We start from the raw sequence: 12,592 nt of genomic DNA on the forward strand, positions 1-12,592 counted from the left end.
TTCTGGGATTCACTGTGTGGGATGTACATAAGAACAGAAACAATTGGGTTTTCATGCCTCGCCCGATCGCACAAGAGCCAGCTTGTGTGCCAGGAGGGCCTATCCCCGACGGTTTCTGGGTCGGTGTTGGAAGGACCCCCCTATCGCCCGGACTCACTTGGCGATGGTTCCAAATGCCGTCACGGAAAGGGATTTAAAACTGTTTGTATAGCACCGACGCGTACCAGTGGTATAATTATGTTGGAACCTTTTTATTTGCATTGGTTTCTTTTAGCTGTTTTCTTCTGGGATTGTCACTGGCTTTTCCTCCAATTCTTGGATATTTCTCATCTCGGTTGCTTTGTATTGGGAAAATAAAAATAGGATGACGCGGGGAGGCAACATTAGCCATGCTTGTGAGGATGTCCCTGTACGTCGCTCCGCAAGACAGGCAGGAGATTCCCCCAAGCCGTACCAGCCCCCACCGCCTCCACGGCCACATCTGCCCTCCATTGAACAAATCATGCGTATGTTTGAAGAAAGAAGGAACAATGATCTGATTGAGTTGTTGATTAGTGTGCAAGCTATGGTTGGATGGAATGGAAATCAGAATGGTCATTACTCCAAGCTGTCAGATTTTCGGAGGACCAAGCCTCTCAGTTTCAGTCAAGTTATCGATCCTTTGGAAGCCGATGATTGGTTAAGGCCTATTGAGAAGAAGCTGGAAATTGCTCGCACTGAAGAAGGAGACAAGGTTCCGTTCGCCATGCATTATCTTGAAGGAGCTACCGCTATATGGTGGGATAATGCTAAGGCTATGTGGCCCGCAGACGAAGAGATTACTTGGGCCAAATTCACGGATCATTTCTGTAAGTACCATAATCCAGCCAAGATTATGAAAATTAAGCGAATTCCTCGCTCTCACCCAAGGAAGCATGTCAGTAAGTGAGTACCTACACAAGTTCAACCATTTTGCTCGCTATTCTCTTTATGATGTGGCCACAGAAGAAAGGTCGACAAATTTCTTGGAGGATTGAATCAACACCTCAGATGCACTCTCAGTATGTTTGATTTCCCAGATTTCCAAACTTTGGTGAACAAGGCCCTAACTGCACAAAGGGAGCACAAGCTCATGCACGAAAATAGGCCCGCTAATAATGACCACAAGCGCAAATTCGAGCCTAAGAAGGATATGCAACCAGTGTAGAAGGCTTGTACTTGGAAGTAGACTCAGGTTGAGTACAAACCCAATTGGCAGCAGAATGCCAATAAGACCACTACTCAAGTCAAGAATATCGTGACCAGTCCGGTACGTGAAGAATGTCAGCGCAACAATTCCTGCTTTAGTTGTGGCCAGACCGGACATTATGCCAGACAGTGCCCCAAGAACGGCAAGCCAACCGCTCCACTCCATCCACAAGTCAACCACCTGGAGCCCTTTTCTGTCCCGAGGGCCATCCAAGGACAAATCCATCACCTCTCCGCCGACGAAGCCCAAGAGGACCCGGAAGTCGTCATTGGTATGTTTCCTGTTAATAACATACCTGCAATAATTTTATTTGACTCTGGGGCTTCCCACTCTTTTATTTCACAGAGTTTTATTGCCCCAACAAATTTCCTTGTTCGATTTTGGGAAAAAGTATGATGGTACAATCCCCGAGATCTGTGCTCCGAAGCAATCTGGTCTGCCGTAATTTGGAAATTGATATCAAGGGAGTCAGATTTCCAATATCCTTGATAGTCATTGAGTCTGCCAAATTGGATATCATTTTGGGAATGAATTGGTTAACCCAATATCAAGTATGCATCAACTGTGCGACCAAAGAAGTCACCTTGACAAGTCAGGAGGTTGAACCACAAAATTCTATGCCCACAGGAGCATACCTGTCGTGAAATTGTCACGTCAGATGTCCTCGTGAAAGGACTTAGTTGTGGAGCCATCGCAACTAGGAAGCTTGAAGGGGTTAAACGGGACAAAGGACACGAGAGGGTTTATACTAGTTTGGCCCCTTATGGTGAAGGTAAGGCCTACGTCTAGTTGGGTTGGTATTGATGTTTCGATGACCAGGGAGCGAGATATGCTATGCCCAGTTCTCGATGAGTTGTTCCTTGCCCTAAGCCGCCATCAGGTCGTCCCCTTATATACACGGGTTGACGCCCTGCGGCTTACAGAGTCCTGGCCGGCTTATAAACAGTATCCGGCTCGGTGACTAGTTAAATCTACCTTACGATACAAGTCCTGCCATTATGGCGGTTTACTACAACGGGCCTTAAGTCGCCTATGGGCCTTAAGCCCTTTATTGAATCGCCATCTTCATGCTTGGTCTTGGGCTTCTCTCTGATGAGTCTTCTTTGTGTAACCCGGCCCCTCCTGGGCGGCTTACACCAATAGTTATATCCCCAACATTAGTCCCCAGATTGATTTGAACCTGTTCATGTCAATCTTAAAAAATATTTTTAAAGAATAAATCTCCAGTCTTCTGGCTATACAGAGGGTTGTCTTTAGCCCGCCGTGACATCATCTTCTGGATCCGTCTTAACCCGGTGTGACGTCATCCTTTCTTTAATTCATTTTCTATTCCATTGTATCCTTCAACGGATCTCTGCTTTTATTGATTGTTCCGAAAATCGAGGCGTCAGGGCCGTTGGATAGTAATTCTTATCTCCTCGTTTCCCGCGCCGTCTCAGTTATCCTCTCCCTATAAATAGGCGCGACTTAGGTCTTTCATTCTTCCCTCTTTCAGTCGTCCTCTTCCTCTTGCCTCCTCTCGAGCTCCGCGCTGCCGCCGTCGAGCCCCTCGTCTTCATCGACTCAGGCCGCTGCATCAACCCGACTCTGACCAGAAATAGTCGGCGAACCTCTGCAGCTCGTCCAAATCCGTGAGTTCCTCTCCTTCCCTTTCTGTAGATCTGCATTGGAACCCTGTTGAGTTCATCGGCGTTCATCACCACCCGACGCAAACCCTTGCTAGTTTGCACCTCCAATGCCCTGTTTAGATCGTAAAAACTATGTAGAACTGCTGCAGCACGTGTTTGTGTTGATCCTGCACAGAAACAGATCTCATTTCTCTTGTTCGGAAACCCCCTTCGAGTGTATGAACTTCTCTGCCCTGTTTTTAGGTCTAGAAATTTTCTTTTCAGAGCAACAATTTGATCCAGAACAATAACTGTCATTTGTGAAACTTGTTTTTATCACCCGGAAAACTTCTTCTGGTAAATGTCTTTAAACACAACTATCCAGGTGTCCGGCTTAAATAAATGACACTGATCTATGAGCCTTGCTTGCTTCTCATGACTTTTAAGAATTTTTGAACTGCTCTTGATACTCATAGCGGCTTAAGTATTGTTGCACAGTCATCCTTATGTCATTAGGCCCCTTCGTAAGCCGCTACCTTAAATAATTTGGATATGTCTCCCGGTTTAAAATTTGAACCGGAACTTCTTATTTTTTCATAGGCCAACTTTCATCATGGCTCCTAAGGCGGCCAAGGCCCCTGTGACCTGCAATTGGGTCCCATCCGTAGTCACCAAAAGTAAACTGGTTGATTCGTGAAGTCTGGCCACCTGCCAAAAAAGGAGGTCATGTCTTATCGCGCTCCTGGCCCGTCTGAAGAGAAGCCTCAACCCAAAGAAGGGGAGGTTGTAGTTTTCACGGATCACATGAACCGGGGATTTGCCCCTCCCGGCTCAAAATTCTTCAGGGAAGTTCTGAACTTTTTTTATCTTAGACCTCAAGACATTGGACCCAATTCCGTGTCAAACCTTTGCAATTTCCAAGTCTTCTGCGAGGTGTACCTAGGAGAGGAGCCAAGTCTGCTGTTGTTCAGAGAACTTTTTTACTTGAACCGGTAGAATGAACGTGCCAACGGGCCTAGTCTTGAGCTTGGCGGCATCTCAATCTAGCGGCGGAGAGATTGTCTTTTCCCTTACGCTGAGCTGCCGAGTCACCCAAAAGATTGGAACCAGACATGGTTCTACTGCCAAGACACGTCACCGGCTGATGAGAAGCCTCTGCCCGGCTTCCGTGCCCTACGCCTTGAATCCAATCATCCGCTGGCGGATAAGTTATCCGCTGTTGAGCGCCTGCCTCTCAACCCCACCATCAGGAAGATTAAAGCTCTTCTAGGAAACGGACTAAACGGCATCGATCTGGTTCGAGTCTGGCTCACCTTGCGAATACTACCATTAAGCCGCCGCTCTGGCTTAATGTGTACTTACATAGGCGCGAAGGATGATCCAATGCGTCATAGTCCCGATGACTTACCAGATGATGTGATAGATGCTACAACCCAGTCACTGTTGAAGGAGGGCACTGTGACTAGTAATGCCTTCGGCTTACTTCCCTTCTGCAAGAAGAACCCGCCCCCTGCGGTAAGTTACCAATCCTCATAAATACTCTTTAACATGTTATAACTTCTTGTACTTATGATTCCTTATCTTTTTCCACAGGCCGGTGATAATTTCTGGAAGGTCAAGTATGACCATGAGGCTGCCAAACAGGCCAGGGCAGCCAAGAAAACTGAAAGGAAAGCCGTCAAGACAGGCACCTCAAAGAAGAAGAAACCCAGCGCCTCCGATATGCTTAAATTGGATGACTCTTCTTCGGATGATGAAGAGGTAACCTTTTGATTTTCTTAACTCCTTTGTTGTTACTCTACTGACATTCTATCCTTTCAGGAGGATACAGGGAACAGTCAAGCAATTGACGAAGAGGTAACTATAATCTCCTCCGACTCAGAGCCTTTGCCAAAGCAAAAAATCCGAAGGCCGACCCAGAAAGTAAGATTTTCACATCCTCTAGCTTACCAAGATCCTCAATTTCTTTTGAAGCAACAACAGCTTGAGAACCAGAGGCAGACTCGGGCCACTCAAGACGCAGAACTCTCCTCTGGCTTACCGATGTAACCAGGAAGCGTCGGACTGAGGTTATATCTGGCTTACGTTCTGCTTTACCTTTGGCAGGTTTGATTCGCTAACCTCTCAATTCATCCAAACCCAATTATCAGGAAACCTCTCGTTCTTCTGACGAGTCGATGCAATCAAACATGTCAGCTTTCAAAACGACTCCCGGGTAATATAACCTTTCTTACTTTAAGCTTTTTCATATTTATATCTTAACACTCATCCTTCTACTTTGATTGACAGCCTGCAAGTGAAGCCCAGCAAGAGGGAAAAGAAGAACAAACCGTCCCAAGACTCAGTGGTCGCTGAGCCGGTGCTTGGCTCATCCGCTCGTGACAGCTCCACTCATTAGCCACCACCTGAGCTGACTTCTAATATTCCGGTGCCAACCTCTGATCCGCCTGCAGAAGACGTTATCCACAACACTGATAACCCGGAAATTCCTAGCCCGGTCAAAACCACTGACACGGAAGTTGAATTTGTGAAAATCCAATATGTTGAACCGGGCCGGCCTACTATTCTTGCCCAATGCACTGCCAAGGAGGAGTTTGCCCAACGTCGAAAAGCCAAACAGGACATCACTGATTATACTCACCTAAGCATTGGTGATATAGTCTCGGGCTATCTGAACCAAGTGCACAATAGTCGTGACCTGGAAATTGACATGGTAAAACAAATACAGCACAAATCTGAGGTATAACTTATGCTTTTTTCCTGACCCTTACTTACTGTACCAGCCCCCAAGTCTATTACTTATGAATGAATATGCTGTAGACTTAGAAATCTACTTACTGTTCGGTTGTCCGGTTTAAAGTGAATACATTTAACCCGGTGATAGCATGAAATTTTGAATTTGTGTTACACATTAACCCCCAAGTGTCAAGTATCTTTACTTGTAAAGTGCTTGAGACTTAATATGTATAACTTAGCAGGATAGGTTAAAAAAATTCTTTAAGCATGCATTAGCCCCCAAGTGCCAAATATCTTTACTTGTAAAGTGTTTGGGACTTGAATGTTACCTTATCATGATTCTCACCATAACCTGGTGTCAATGCAGGCCACCATAAGTCAATTTGAGTCGGAGATTGCCAACCTGAAGAGCCAGCTGAAACTTCAAGAGCTTGAAACTCAGAAAGCAAACTCCAAGTTCGAATTCAGCGTCTCTGAACAAGAGAAATTGAAGAAAAATTTTGAATCAGAGAAGAAAACTTGGGTTGATGAGAGGGCTTCACTAGTGACTCGGGCCGAGGCGGTAGAAGCATCTCTTGCAGAAGCAACAACCGAACTATCTGACTTAAAATGACAGATATCCCAAATGGTCTCAGCCATCTTCGGTAAGTCACTCTGAAAAACCTTAAACATTGTAATCTTCCAATGATTATTGTGATAGTTATCTTCGGCTTATTGTTATACTTGTGAACATACAGGCCCCAGGAGTACCAACCTCAAGCAAAACATGCTGATCAAGCTTAAGGCGGTTTACACCTTAGTGGAGCAGCTGTACTCCGGGTCACAACGTGCCTTGGCCGTTGTGGCCTTATCAAATACCACTCCTCGCCTCCTACAAGATGTGCTGAAGCATCTCGCAGTGCTACCTCAACGGATTCAGGATTTAAGGCATGCATCTGCAAGAGCTGGAGCCGTGGCCGCATTAAGCCGGGAAAAGGCATGGGTGCCAGAACTTGACTTGGCTGATCTCACTCTTGGATATCCAAGCCTGAAGGAGGATGGCTCTGTATTTGATGATCAAGACTTCACCGCCTGTGTCAAAGTCGTGCGTCCCTTGGCGACTCTCATTGGGAATGATACTGATCTCACTAAGTATTCGTCGGGCTATGATAGCGAGAACCAGAGAATCCCAAACGTTTCATGTGACCAAGTCAGCCTGATCCCTCCAACGCGTAAGCATACCTTTGCCCCTGAAGTGGACCCGGCCGGTTTAATAGATGATGAGGCTGAATTTGAAGCCTTAAGCGGCATTGACTGGGCCTCATCCACCTTCCAGGACAAAGCAACCGACGAAGAGGCGGAGAAGGATAACCCAGAGTCTTCAAGCCCGCCGAAGGAATGAATCGCCAGGCGTTTCATAACCTTGAAAAAACAATGCTTCACTTATTCAGACTCGGGGAGTCTTGTAATAGGATAGAAAAACCTCTCAATGTTTGCCATGCCTTCGCACATGTTTATGGCGCTTTAACACTTTCGGAAAACCGCCATTGTTATATATTTCCGGCTTATGTTGATCGTTTGTCTCCTAGACGTTAAATTTGTTTTGCCTTGTCCTGCACATAAAACAAGCAAAAATTTCTGGGCGGTTTACCGCGCCAGGGGTTTATAGAATATTGATAACCTGGAACATAACACAAATACATCATATACAGGCCGATTTATGATCGTTTTATAATCACAATAGCATACCTGCGAACCCTTTGATAACCTTCCCGGCTCATATGATGCTTTACCTGGCACTTTTTAGAACCTGGGGTACTTAATATTAAACTGGAAGAATCAAGAACCATCTCCTTAAGAAGGTTTCAAGATAGTTAAGTAATTATACTTATAACATATAATAAACAATGTTCAGAGGCTTCTGATTCGAATACAATCAGTGAACCGTTCCAAAGGGGTTAAGCTAAGATTCGGATACGATCATATAGCCCCCAGTGGCTTTGGCGATGCCGATCAAGTGGGTATCGACAGCTATGTTCTCTTTGGTTCGAATACGACCTATGTTTGAACAGGAAGCCCCCAAGTGACCATAAGAGTTGTTTAATGACGCTGATTCGAATACGATCCACGTCAGACCCAAAGGAGTTAAGTTGTGATTCAAATATGATCAGGAAGCCCCCAAGTGGGTTTGGCAGTATGCCGATCAAGTGGGTATCGACAGCTATGTTCTCTTTGGTTCGAATACGACCTATGTTTGAACAGGAAGCCCCCAAGTGACCATGGCTAGATTCAGATATGATCATAAGCCGAACCAAAGGGAAAGCCGGATTCAGATATGATCCGGTCCCTGTTGGTAGTTTCCACCACCTGACAAAGAAGACATAAAAACATTCTTTGAGGGAAAAAAGGACAGAGGTCCTGCTTTATTGCTTTATATAATATATACATCGTCAAAAATATATACATCTAAAGAGCCGGTGGCTCAAGTATAGTAAGGCCGAAGATGGGCAATATTCCACAACCGGCGGGTCTCCTCCTCCGACTTATGTGAGTCTTTGTGCTCTCGAACATCAATGAGGTAATATGACCCGTTGTTTAGATTCTTGCTGACCACAAAGGGTCCTTCCCAAGGCGGAGATAGCTTGTGCATGTCAGATTGATCTTGGATGAGCCGGAGTACCAAATCACCTTCCTGAAAGGTTCTGCTCTTAACCCGGCGGCTGTGATAGCGGCGCAGGTCTTGCTGGTAAATCGCCGAGCGGGCTATGGCCAAGTCTCGCTCTTCATCCAACAAATCAAGTGCATCCTGACGAGCCTTTTCGTTATCCGCCTCAACGTAAGCCGCCACGCGGGGTGAGTCATGTCGGATGTCACTTGGCAGAACTGCTTCTGCTCCATAAACCATGAAAAAAGGTGTGTAACCCGTGGATCTGTTAGGCGTAGTGTTGATGCTCCATAGCATAGAGGGTAACTCCTCCACCCAACAACCTGGAGTCCGTTTTAAGGGGACAAAGAGCCGGGGCTTGATACCCTTCAGGATCTCCTGATTAGCTCTTTTCGCTTGACCATTGGATTGAGGATGAGCAACAGATGAAACATCAAGCCGGATATGTTCTCTTTGACAGAACTCTTCCATGGCTCCCTTGGAGAGATTTGTACCATTATCAGTTATAATGCTGTGTGGGAAACCAAAACGAAAGATCACCTTTTTCATGAACTGAACCGCTATGGCCGCATCTGTAGGACCTTGAAGTATGTCTAGAGGGGGGGTGATTAGACTACTTGACCAATTAAAAACTTAACCTTTTCCCAATTTTAGAGTTTGGCAGATTTTAGCTATCTTAGGACAAGTCAAGCAATCATCACACAAATCAAGCAAGCATGCAAAGAGTATATAGGCAGCGGAAATTAAAGCATGCAACTTGCAAGAAAGTAAAGGGAAGGGTTTGGAGGATTCAAACGCAATTGGAGACACGGATGTTTTTGGCGTGGTTCCAATAGGTGGTGCTATCGTACATCCACGTTGATGGAGACTTCAACCCATGAAGGGTAACGGTTGCGCGAGTCCATGGAGGGCTCCACCCACGAAGGGTCCACGAAGAAGCAACCTTGTCTATCCCACCATGGCCGTCGCCCACGAAGGACTTGCCTCACTAGCGGTAGATCTTCACGAAGTAGGCGATCTCCTTGCCCTTACAAACTCCTTGGTTCAACTCCACAATCTTGTCGGAGGCTCCCAAGTGACACCTAGCCAATCTAGGAGACACCACTATCCAAGAAGTAACAAATGGTGCGTTGATGATGAACTCCTTGCTCTTGTGCTTCAAATGATAGTCTCCCCAACACTCAACTCTCTCTCATAGGATTTGGATCTGGTGGAAAGAGGGTTTGAGTGGAAAGCAACTTGGGGAAGGCTAGAGATCAAGATTCATATGGTAGGAATGGAATATCTTGGCCTCAACACATGAGTAGGTGGTTCTCTCTCAAAAATGGTAAGTTGGAAGTGTAGGTTTAGTCTGATGGCTCTCTCCACGAATGAAGAGGAGGTGGAGGGGTATATATAGCCTCCACACAAAATCTAACCATTAGACACAATTTACCAAACTCGATGGGACCGATTCAACAGACTCGGTCGGACTGATTTAGTAAACCTAGTGACCGTTAGTGATTTTTGGTGGGACTGACATGCAACTCGGTGAGACCGATTCGGTTAGGGTTAGGGCATAACGTAATCTCGGTAAGACCGATTACACAAACTCGGTAAGACCGATTTTGGTAATAAGCTTTCCAGAGAGTTGGTCAGGTAAACTCGGTGGGACCGATTTGCTCTTTTCGGTGAGACCGAAATGTTACAAAAGGGAAACAGGGAGTTTACATTGCAATCTCGGTGGGACCGATCGCTCACTTCGGTTAGACCGAAACGTTACGAAGGGAAACAGAGAGATTACAATCCCATCTCGGTGAGACCGAGATCCCTATCGGTAGGACCGATTTGCCTAGGGTTTGTGGCAGTGGCTATGACATTTGAAATCAGTGGTGCCGGGTTGGAAGAATCAGTGTGACCGATTTTGGCTCTGGGTTTAGGTCATTTGTGGATGTGAGAAAGTAGCTGAGGGTTTTGGAGCATATCACTAAGAACATGAAGCAAGAGGCTCATTAAGCAACACCTCATCCCTCCTTGATAGTATTGGCTTTTCCTATAGACTCAACGTGATCTTGGATCACTAAAATATAAAATGAAGAGTCTTGAGATTTTGAGCTTGAGCCAATCCTTTGTCCTTAGTATTTTGAGGGATCCACTTTCATCATCCATGCCATGCCATTCATTAAGCTTTCCTGAAATAATAGTCTTGGAATAGCATTAGCTCAATGAGCTATATGTTGTTATGAATTACCAAAACCACCTAGGGATAGTTGCACTTTCAATCTCCCCCTTTTTGGTAATTGATGAAAACATATAGATCAAAGCTTCGACAAATGATAATAAGATTGAAAAACATCATCGCTTTGAGAAGTATGTGATAAGCAAGAGCTCCCCCTAAATTTGTGCATAGTTTAAAATTTGCTTTGGACTGCAAATGCACAAGGAATTAGGCTCATGGGTTACTCTTCCATGTCACATACATCTTGGTGGAGCGCTCAAAATGATAAAGATTGAATACATGCACTCATCACCAAGCAAAGTGAATGATCACATAGGATAGATAAGATAATATCATCAAACACGCATTAGTGTAGCTTATGATCAAACACATGATCATCAATGTCTCACAAATAACATAGTATCTCAAGAAATCAAAAGCAAACAAAGTTTGAACCACCAAAGCAAGAGAGAACAAAAGCAACACTCTCTCTCTCGAAGCCTATGATCTATACATTTTTCTCCCCCTTTGGCAACAAGTTACCAAAAAGTTCATAGAAAATGCATAGTGCTAGATCGACTCTCAGGCTTGATCTTCAGTTGGTGGTGTAGAGATGGCTCCTTGGACGAAGGCTTCAGTTGATGTAGAGGGTGATGGAGTTGATGCTGGAGCTGGTTGCACTGGAGCTATAGGAGCTGTAGCTGGTGCAGATGATGTGGCTCTGGTGTCTAGCACGGGCACAGCAGCTGACCTGTGAGCTCTAGGCACTCTGGCAAAGACATTAGTGGTAGTCTTGCCCTTCCTCTCCTGCATGTCATCTTGCAGCTGCTCCACAACTGACTGAATCTCAGTTACCTTGACATCTAGATCATAGAATTTTTGTTCCATGATTCTCTCCAGGCTCTCCTGATTTTGAGTGAGGGTGGCCAATCCCTTCTCAATCCTCAGAGATGATGCTATCAAGTAACCAAGCTGCTCCTGCTTGTTTTTCAAGAAATACTCAGATGCCTCCTCTTGAGTTGGCATCTTGGCAGCCTTCTCCTTCCTTGCCTTCTCCTTCTTCTCTTGAGCTTGAACTAATGATGGATCATCCTCATTCATGACAACCTCATTGTCCTCAAAGTCTGGATAGAGTGGAAAATGTTCCCTATCCAATAGATATTTGCCTGTGCCCATCTTTGAGTTAATCAACTCCTAAATGTGAGGGGCATATCCACAACTCCTCTTATGATCTGCTGCAGTCCTCTTAATGGTTTCAACTATAAGGCTCATGACCTTGAATTTCTGTGGCACATCAAATAAATGCAACATATTGATTGCATGCCCTCTGATCATGCTGTGGTCACCTGACTTAGGCAATAGAGTGTGCCTTAGGATCCAGTTGATTGTAGGCAACCCTGACAGAAGAAAGTGGACTGATCCAAAAGAGACAGTCTCTAGGGCTTTGTCTGGGATCTCCTTGTACATATGTGCCATGGTATTGTGTCCCATTTTCTTCTTGGAATATACATCCAGGTCATCATCATTTTCCTTTGGGGTATTTATCAGTTTTGCCCACTCCTCAACAGTTGACTAGTACCTTGTACCTTCAGACATCCAAACTATCCTTCCATCTGGATAGAAGTGTGTTGTGGAGTAGAATTGCATGATAAGTTCATCATTCCAATTTGTGAGCTTTTGCCCAACAAAATCTGCAACTCCACAAGCAACAAACCTGTCTTGCACTCCAGGATGGTGCTCTTCATTTTCCTTTATGTAGGTCCAGTCGACCCACCTCATATCACAAACTATGGGCTTCTTGTCCAACAAAATTGTCTCATAGAAGTCCTGCTGTTCCTTTGTATGGAACCTGTAATCAACAGCAGTTCTTCTCCTAGTAGCATATGGATCTGCCATCCTCCATAGCCTCAATCCTGAGTCTTTTCTGATGTTCATGTCCTCAGCCACAGGATGGACATCATTATGATCTGGTATCTTGGGCTTGAGCTTCCTCAGAACTTGTCCTTCTTCATCTTCCTCCTCAGCAACCTCAGGCACTGGGGCCTTGTTCTTCTCAGCAGCTGGAATACTCCTGGTATTCCTCTTTGGTGCAGACTTGGCCTCGGGGGCAGCTTTGGGTGCTTCCTTGGGCTTAGATGTTGCAGCCCCTAATCTAATAGCATCTCCCATAAGCTTTGGTG

Source organism: Triticum aestivum, chromosome 7B (assembly GCF_018294505.1).
Source record: "Triticum aestivum cultivar Chinese Spring chromosome 7B, IWGSC CS RefSeq v2.1, whole genome shotgun sequence".
In the NCBI taxonomy this organism is placed as follows: domain Eukaryota; kingdom Viridiplantae; phylum Streptophyta; class Magnoliopsida; order Poales; family Poaceae; genus Triticum; species Triticum aestivum.